Source organism: Pinus tabuliformis, chromosome 2_2 (assembly GCF_031772625.1).
Source record: "Pinus tabuliformis cultivar Carrire ecotype Pingquan chromosome 2_2, CPIR1, whole genome shotgun sequence".
Lineage (NCBI taxonomy): Eukaryota > Viridiplantae > Streptophyta > Pinopsida > Pinales > Pinaceae > Pinus > Pinus tabuliformis.
Window position 1 is genome coordinate 800553722 of NC_142300.1, and position 8549 is coordinate 800562270.

At 50.1% G+C, this 8549-nt stretch overlaps 2 non-coding genes across 2 annotated transcripts; both read right to left on the reverse strand.

Moving 5' to 3' along the window:
* Positions 1-3866: 3866 nt before the first annotated feature.
* Positions 3867-7227, reverse strand: LOC149195169 (25S ribosomal RNA). The gene has a single exon (XR_016255218.1). It is a non-coding gene; the product is annotated as a 25S ribosomal RNA (ribosomal RNA).
* A 247-nt stretch (positions 7228-7474) lies between these two features.
* On the reverse strand, positions 7475-7628 carry LOC149195170 (5.8S ribosomal RNA). Its single transcript, XR_016255322.1, has one exon. It is a non-coding gene; the product is annotated as a 5.8S ribosomal RNA (ribosomal RNA).
* Positions 7629-8549: the final 921 nt, after the last annotated feature.

Genomic DNA, 8549 nt, shown 5'->3' on the forward strand with positions numbered 1-8549 from the left:
TTGGCTTGATGCTTCAACCTTGCGGATGTTCTTGAGATTCCCTTCCCTTGATGTGTCACCTTAGCTCCAATATCGTGTTGAAGAATCTGGGGCAATGGGGTATAGCGGGATTCTTCCTGACTTGATAACAATTTGTGAAGCTCTTTTGCAATTTATCGTGTTATCTTAATCTTCTTCTCTTCCTATTAATGCATGTGTGTCTCTGCCAGGGAAAAACCCCTCTCTCTCTCAGAGAGGAAAACCCTTCCATAAATTTCTCTCATTGAAGCTTCTTATGGGTCATTGCGAAGCCCTAGACCCTTGACAATAATATCCCCCAAGCACATGCCGTGTCCTTCCTCCTCTCTGCACTTTGTTTCTTCGGCGCTTCGTTCTCCAGCACTCTGTCCTTCTTTCAACTTTTGATAGTCCATGGTGGACTAGCTCTAGAAGACCAACCTTTGATCCATAGTGAGATCCTTTACCAATGAAGAAACCTTCATTCTCTTGACCAACCAAGCCTTTTTCTTGATGTGAGGTTGTAGGCTCGATGTACACCAAGCTTACTACACCTGGGGCAATTTCCATTGCGGTGAGACATGGAAACCCCAAATTTCCCGCACTTGGGATGCTTTCGACAAGGCGGGACATGGAATCCCTGGGTTCCCCCCAATTTGGTGACTTTTTTCGAGGAGGGACTGGGAGACCCCATGTCACACTCCTATCCTAGTGGTAGTATTTCAACCACACATAAGCTGGTGTGGCACCGCCGTATTATTTCCTTTTACTAATACTTGAGTACACGGTCTGCGCCTACTTCAACACTCGGTCAATTTTCCAATAAGTGTTCTTAATAATGCAGCGAAAATAACTTACCATAAATTTATATTCTTCAATTATTCTTTCAACCTGTCGTGTCGTGTGGTCATGTTGCACTAGCCCGCGGCCTGCACGACACAACTCCACACCTGAACTGCGAACCTGTCCGCCCGACTTTCCCTTCCGTGGTGCCCAAACTCTGCCCGTCGGTGCGGTCCATAGTGAGGGCGCATGGCCCACATGTAGTGCGGCCTACCTCCCCAGACAGTAACCCGCCCCGCTCTACCTGTCCACGCTACCAAGCCTGACCCGCCTTCTGTAATCCACCCGCCGGTGCGGCCCTCTTACCCGCGTCCTCTTCTTCCTTCCATTTTTGCCCAACTCCTTCCTTCGAACTTGTTCTGCAATATGGAAGCCTGAGTTTGATGTCCCTTCGTCGAACGCCATCCTCCTTACTTATACGCATCCTTTCGCCCAAGGGCCATGTCTCTTAAGGATAACAAGGGTCGGCTCCATCAAAATGCATGCCCGTCTGACCTACCACATAACCTCGACACGCCCCATTCCATCGAACCGTCGCATCCCTTCGTGTGCACCGTCGCACCCATGGGTCGGCTCCAACACCTCGCCGATTACACTCGTCGCCGCACATCGCACACCTGCCCACATCCTAACTCGTCCACACATGGTCACCTCTTTCATCCGGGCATGCAACAAGGGTTGCCCACGCACCTTCCATCGGTGGCTCGCCCATTGTGCAGGTATCAAGGGGCGTGCACCATGCCCAACACAGTGCAAGTGACATGGGAACCCCGTGTGTCACATCCCCAGGCCTACAGTAGTCTTTCAGCCGTACTTGGCGAGGTGCGGTGCCACCGAACACTTTCTTTTCACCAATACTTATGTTCATGGACTACGCCTAACCATTAGTCTAATTAGTTTGTTTTTCGCAACCAAGTTCCTTTATACCAATGAACACCCATACACATTCATTGTCATCAACAATTATACATCAAGAACACAATTGCACAGTATAAAGGGAGGAGAAACTCCCTGAACAATGAGTTTTCCCGAATACAATATATTATTCAACTCTACAATGTTTATGAGGCTTTACAAGTATACTTGGGAAACACTAAGTTTCATACTTAGCCAATTTTAAAAATATGCAACACCTACGTGTGCCAACCGTGTTCCTTGCTCGAGCTGGAAAGGCGCACCCTCACATGAGTTGCCAACCGTACTCCTCGACCGAACCTCGTTTACCGCTGCACGACGGGCGGGCGACCTCACCCGAGTCACCCCGCGTTTCCTTTTGCATGACGGGCGGGTGACTTACCCGAGTCACCCGAGACACCTCCGCATTTCTTCTTCCACGACGGGCGGGCGACCTACCCGAGACACCCCGTGTCACATCGAACGGAGGGTTCCTTCCTTACCCGTAGCCTCACCCGATAACTGAGACACGTGCGTATCGTGTGTGCTTGCCCAAGAGCAGGCGCATATATGCCCGCGCCTCTTTTGAAACCTACTCCACTGCTTTGCACTTTTTTCTTGATCACCGAATGCTCATGTTCGAATGTCCATCTTCGAATGAATGCCAAATGCACCAACGCCTTGCCATATTTATACGATCGGTTGGGCGAGTCGCTGCCCAGGCCGACTTGACCACCGCATGCCAAAACGCCCTTACACGTTGCAAACTTGCCATCAAATTATTGGTCAGCAAACAATCCTTTGTTCAAGTCGGCCCATGGGTTATGCCAAACGCTCCCACCCTATAAACCAACCATCGCTCCACCTCTAATGCGCATTATACTTATGTCCCTTCACACATTTCGGTCATATAGTTCGCACTTCGCATCGATGGGGAGAAACTGAACCGCAGATATTTACACCGCATTTCCCAGACTTGGGTAGCAATTTTTGTTGTGACGCGAAATGGAAACCACGTGTGTGTCCACTGACTTGGGTAGCAGTTTTCATCACGCTGCGAAATGGACACCCTGAGTTCCCCAGACTTTTGCGGCTCTTCGTGGCCCCACGACATGGAAATCCAAAGTTCCACAGACTCTCGGGCGATTCAAGGTGTGCCACGACATGAAAATAGCGAGTTCCCTAGACTTGGGCAGCAGTTTCAAAACACCCCAAGTTCACGAGACTTGCAAGCTGGTTTGCATCGTCATGGAAACCCCAAGTTCCCCGTGTTGGGGCATTGTTGAAAACCCTGCGATTCCATCATGCCGTAAATGTAGAAACTCGTGGTTCCATCAAGGGTGGGACATGGAAACCCCAAGTTTCCCAGGGTTGGGTGCCAGGGCGTGACATGGAAAACCCGGAGTCTCTGCAGGCTTGGGTGCCGCCGGCTTCAGTTGTGGCACGACATGGAAACCCCAAGTTTCCCCATGCCTGGGCATCTGGGCGTGACTTGGAAACCCTCAGTTTCCGCAGGCTTGGGCGCCACTAGTTTCGGTCGTGGCGCGACTCAGAAACCCCAAGTTTCCCAACGCTTGGGCATCGGGGCACGACTCGGAAACCCCAGTTTCCCCAGGCTTGGGTGCCACCAGGTTCGATCGAGGCGCAACATGGAAACCCCAAGTTTCCCCTGGCTTGGGCGCCGGGGCATGACATGGAAACCCCAAGTTTCTCTAGGCTTGGGCGCGACTTGTAAACCCCAAAAACATTTGCGCCAGGCGGAAACCCTAAATTTTAGGCGCGACATGAAAACCCAAATTTTTTTTCTACGCCGGGTGGAACCCCCGAATTTTAGGCGCCGGGTGGAGACCCCAAATTTTTGGCGCGACATGGAAGCCCTGAATTTTAGGTGCCCAGTGGAAACCCCAAATTTTAGGTGCAAGGTGGAAACCCCAAATTTTGGGCGCCGGGGCGCGACATGGAAACCCCAAATTTTGGGTGCCGAGGCGCGACATGGAAACCCCAGTTTTCCCTCGCTTCGACACCTTTTTCGTCGTGGCGTGGAAACTCCAAATTTACCGCCCCCAAGCAATGAAAATTTGTCGTCTGGAGGAGAGGGTTGCCCAGATTCTATTTGTGACAAGAGCGAAGCTCTGAATCGAGGTGACCAAGGGCTGAATCTTAGTGGATCATGGCAGCAAGGCCACTCTGCCACTTAGAATACCCCATCACGTATTTAAGTCGTCTGCAAAGGATTCTTCTCAACGACCATTTCGAATTAAACTTCAAAGCTGCCTCGATCGAGATGCTTCACGGTCACAGTTTGCAAATGAAACAGGCCCCTGGGGGCGACAAAGCGATGCCCCTACTATGGGTCAAGATACAGTCGAAGAGTGACATGCACAGATTCTAGCGTGGATTCTGACTTAGAGGCATTCAATCATAATCTGACACACGGTAGCTTCACACCACTGGCTTTTCAACCAAGCGCGATGACGAATTGTGTGAATCAATGGTTCCTCTCGTACTAAGTTGAATTACTATTGTGGTGCGGTTCATCAGTAGGGTAAAACTAACCTGTCCCATGACGCTCTAAACCCAGCTCACGTTCCCTATTGGTGGGTGAACAATCCAACACTTGGTGAATTCTGCTTCACATGATAGGAAGAGCTGACATCGAAGGATCAAAAAGCAACATCGCTATGAACGCTTGGCTGTCACAAGCCAGTTATCCCTGTGTTAACTTTTCTGACAGCTCTAGCTTCAAATTTCGAAAATCTAAAGGATCGATAGGACACACTTTCATGGTTTGTATTCGTACTGAAAATAAAAATCAAATGAGATTTTACCCTTTTGTTCCACACGAGATTTTTGTTCTCGTTGAGCTCATCTTAGGACACCTGCGTTATATTTTAATAGATGTGTCGTCCCAGCCAAACTCCCCACCTGACAATGTCTTCCACCCTGATCGACCCGCCAAAACATGCCTTAAGGCCAAAAACAAGGGCAGTTCCCCGTCTCCACCCCACGGAATAAGTAAAATAACATTAAAAGTGGTGGTATTTCACTTGCGTCGGAAACGGCTCCCACTTATTCTACACCTCTCAAGTCATTTCACAAAGTCAGACTAGAGTTAAGCTATGGTTTCACTAGATAGTAGAAAGGGACAGTGCGAATCTCGTTAATCCATTCATGCACTCCACTAATTAGGTGACGTGGCATTTGGCTACCTTAAGAGAGTCATAGTTACTCCCGATGTTTACCCGCGCTTGGTTGAATTTCTTCACTTTGACATTCAGAGCACTGGGCAGAAATCACATTGCATCAGCATCCGTAGGGACCATCGCAATGCTTTGATTTAATTAAATAGTCAGATTCCCCTTGTCTGTACCAGTTCTGAGTCGACTATTCGATGCCTAGGGAAAAGCCCCCGGCAGAGGGGCATTCTATGCCCGTAGCCCAATCAGTACGCGACTGCCCGCCCTCGCCACGAAAGTAGCTCGGGCAGACTGCCGACAGCCCACGAGTTCAGGGCACAGACCCCTAGGCCTAGCCCTCAAAGTCAATCCTTTTCCCTAAGTTATGGATCCGTTTTGCCAACTTCCCTTACCTACATTGTTCTATTGACCAGAGGTTGTTCACTTTGGAGACCTGATGTGGTTATGAGTACGACTGGGCATGAACGATACCCGGTCCTCCAGATTTTCAAGGGTCATCAAGGGTGCACCGAACACTGCAAGATGTGTGGTACTCTTCCAGCTGCTGGACCCTATCTCTGGGTGAACCGATTCCAGGGTGGGAAAGCTGTTAAAAAAAAGAGATAACTCTTCCTGGGGCCCCGGATGACGTCTCCAGATTTCCTAACGTTGCCACCCGCCGCCATGTCCTGGTTCGGGAATATTAACCTGATTCCCTTTCGATGCTCGTGCAGAGTGCACCCTTGATACAAGGCTTCCCCATCTCTTAGGATCGACTAACCCATGTCCAAGTGCTATTCACATGGAACCTTTCCCCACTTCAGTCTTCAAAGTTCTCATTTGAATATTTGCTACTACCACCAAGATCTGCACCAGGGGACGATCCACCCAAGCTCATGCCCGAGGTTTCTCAACAACCCCCGCGTCCTCCTACTCATCGGAGCTAGGAAATTGCTCTGACGGTTGAGTATAGGTTGCGCGCTTCAGCTCCATCCATTTTTGGGGCTAGTTGATTCGGTAGGTGAGTTGTTACACACTCCTTAGCGGATTTCGACTTCCATGACCACCGTCCCACTGTCTTAATCAACCAACACCCTTTGTGGGATCTAGGTTAGCACGCAATTCAGCACCATAACTCGACTTTTGGTTCATCCTGCATCGCTAGTTCTGCTTACAAAAAATGGCCCACTTGGAGCTCTCGATTCCATGGCGTGGCTCAATGGAGCAGCTGCACCCTCTTACCTATTTAAAGTTTGAGAATAGGTTGAGGGCATTACACCTTTGATGCCTCTAATCATTTGCTTTACTCGATAAAACTCGCGCGTGAGCTCCAGCTATCCTGAGGGAAACTTTGGAGGAAGCCAGCTACTAGATGGTTCGATTAGTCTTTCACCCCTATACCCACGTCAGACAAAAGATTTGCACGTTAGTATCGCTACGAGCCTCCACCAGAGTTTCCTCTAGCTTTGCCCTGCTCAGGCATAGTTCACCATCTTTCAGGTCCCAATAGGTGTGCTCGCACTTGAACCCTTCGCATAAGCTCAAGGTCAGTCGACGATGCACCCCCCTAGAGAGGGGATCTCGCCCGTCAGCTTCCTTGTGCCTCGCAGGTTTTCAAACCCGTCGACTCGCACACATGTTAAACTCCTTGGTCTGTTTTTCAAGATGGGTCGAACGGAAATCCCGCCAACCAACACCACGAGCACGCAGGTACACACGGCCCACCACAAGGGCACACGCTTCATTCCTCGACCATCACAGTGGCAAACCAACAGGCAGTAATCTACCCGCACTTGTGACGATGTAGTAGCCCGTGTTGGTTTGCACCTCAAGTCGAGTGGCAGACCTACCTGAGCCGTTCCACATCTGGTCGAGACATATCGATAGCCTCCATCCACTTCCCTCCTGGAAATTTCAAGCACTCTTTAACTCTCTTTTCAAAGTCCTTTTCATCTTTCCCTTGCATTACTTGTTTGCTATCAGTCTCTCGCCCGTATTTAGCCTTGGACGGAATTTACCACCCAATTAGGGCTGCATTCCTAAACAACCCGATTCGCCGACAATGCCTTGTGATGTGACAGGGTCCCAGGCCGACAGGGCTGTCACCCTCTCGGGCGCCCCCTTCCAAGGGACTTGACCTAGGTCCGCCGCTGAGGACACTTCTACAGACTACAATTCAGGTGGCGCCGCCGCCTGATTTTCATGCTAGGCTCTTCCCGGTTCGCTCGTCGCTACTAGGGGAATCCTTGTAAGTTTCTTTTCCTCCGCTTAATTATATGCTTAAAGTCAGTGAGTGTTCTCGCCTGAGCTGAGGTCACAAAGTTGGAGCTAAATCTGCCCTACCCCATGGGAGGACAAGAGAGAGCAAAGCAAGTTCGAGCGATGCCACACAAAGCCCGCATCAGCTAACGTCGACTACCCATCCAAGGGGACAATATCACTGCTCGCCGATGCACGCCACAAAACATCACTTGAGGTATTTTAGCTGACCGCACCGCATGGGGCACAGATGATCAGCTCCGCTACTCCCTAGCATATTGCAGGGAGCGTGTTTGAATGGGATGCGACGCCCAGACAGACGTGCCCTCGACCGAGGCCTCGGGCAAAAATTGCATTCAAAAACTCGATGATTCACGGGATTCTGCAATTCACACTAAGTATTGAATTTCACTACATTCTTCATCGTAACAAGAGCTAATATATCTGTTGCCGAGAGTCGTTTCCACATATTACTGAAAAATCAGCCACAAAACTGAATAGGGGCACCCCCCACAACAAATGTAAGGCCAAGGGGCAAAAGGAGGAAAAAAGCATGAGAGAAAGAGAAACAAAGGTGTCTAACCCCATCACAGGGGGAGGCTTGAACAGAGGACAATCTCCCCCATCCCATGCCCTTGCAAAAAGGGGGTAAATGCATGGAACAACGATTGAGAAGGACTAGGGTGGCCACCCTCGGAGATCGCACTGCTTTTAGCCCTTCCCCAACACTAGCCCACAACAATTCCCCCTTTTCTCTGTAAAGCTAGGGACCGAAAGGAAGAAAAGGGTAGAAAAAAAAGCACAAACAAAGCACAAGCCTCCCAAGCCCTGTGCCTTCGGTGAAAGGGGGGAATTGAAGGGGATGACGATCGAGAAGGACTAGGGTGGCCACCCCCAGAGCTCGCACTGCATTTCGTCCTTCAGGAACACCAACCCACAACAATCCCACCTTTTCTTCGTAATGCTAGGGGCCACGAGGAAGAAGGGAAGAAAAAAACAAGAGAGAAAGGGATATATCAACCATGGCTACCGGCTCACAAGGGGAGGCTTCAAATAGAGAACAAGCTTCCCAACCCCATGCCTTCACAAAAAGGGGGGAACTGCAGGGGACGACGATCGAGAAGGACTAAGGTGGCCACCCTGGGAACTCGCACTGCTTTTCGTCCTTCCCGAACACCAATCCACAACAATCCCACCTTTTCTCCATAAAGATAGGGGCCGAAAGGAAGAAGGGAAGAAAATAACATGAAAGAAAGAGAGATATCAAACGTGTCTACTGGCTCACAGGGGTAGGCTCAAATAGAGAACAAGCTTCCCCACCCCCGTGCCTTCACAAAAAGGGGAGGAACTGCAGGGGATGGCGATCGAGAAGGACTAGGG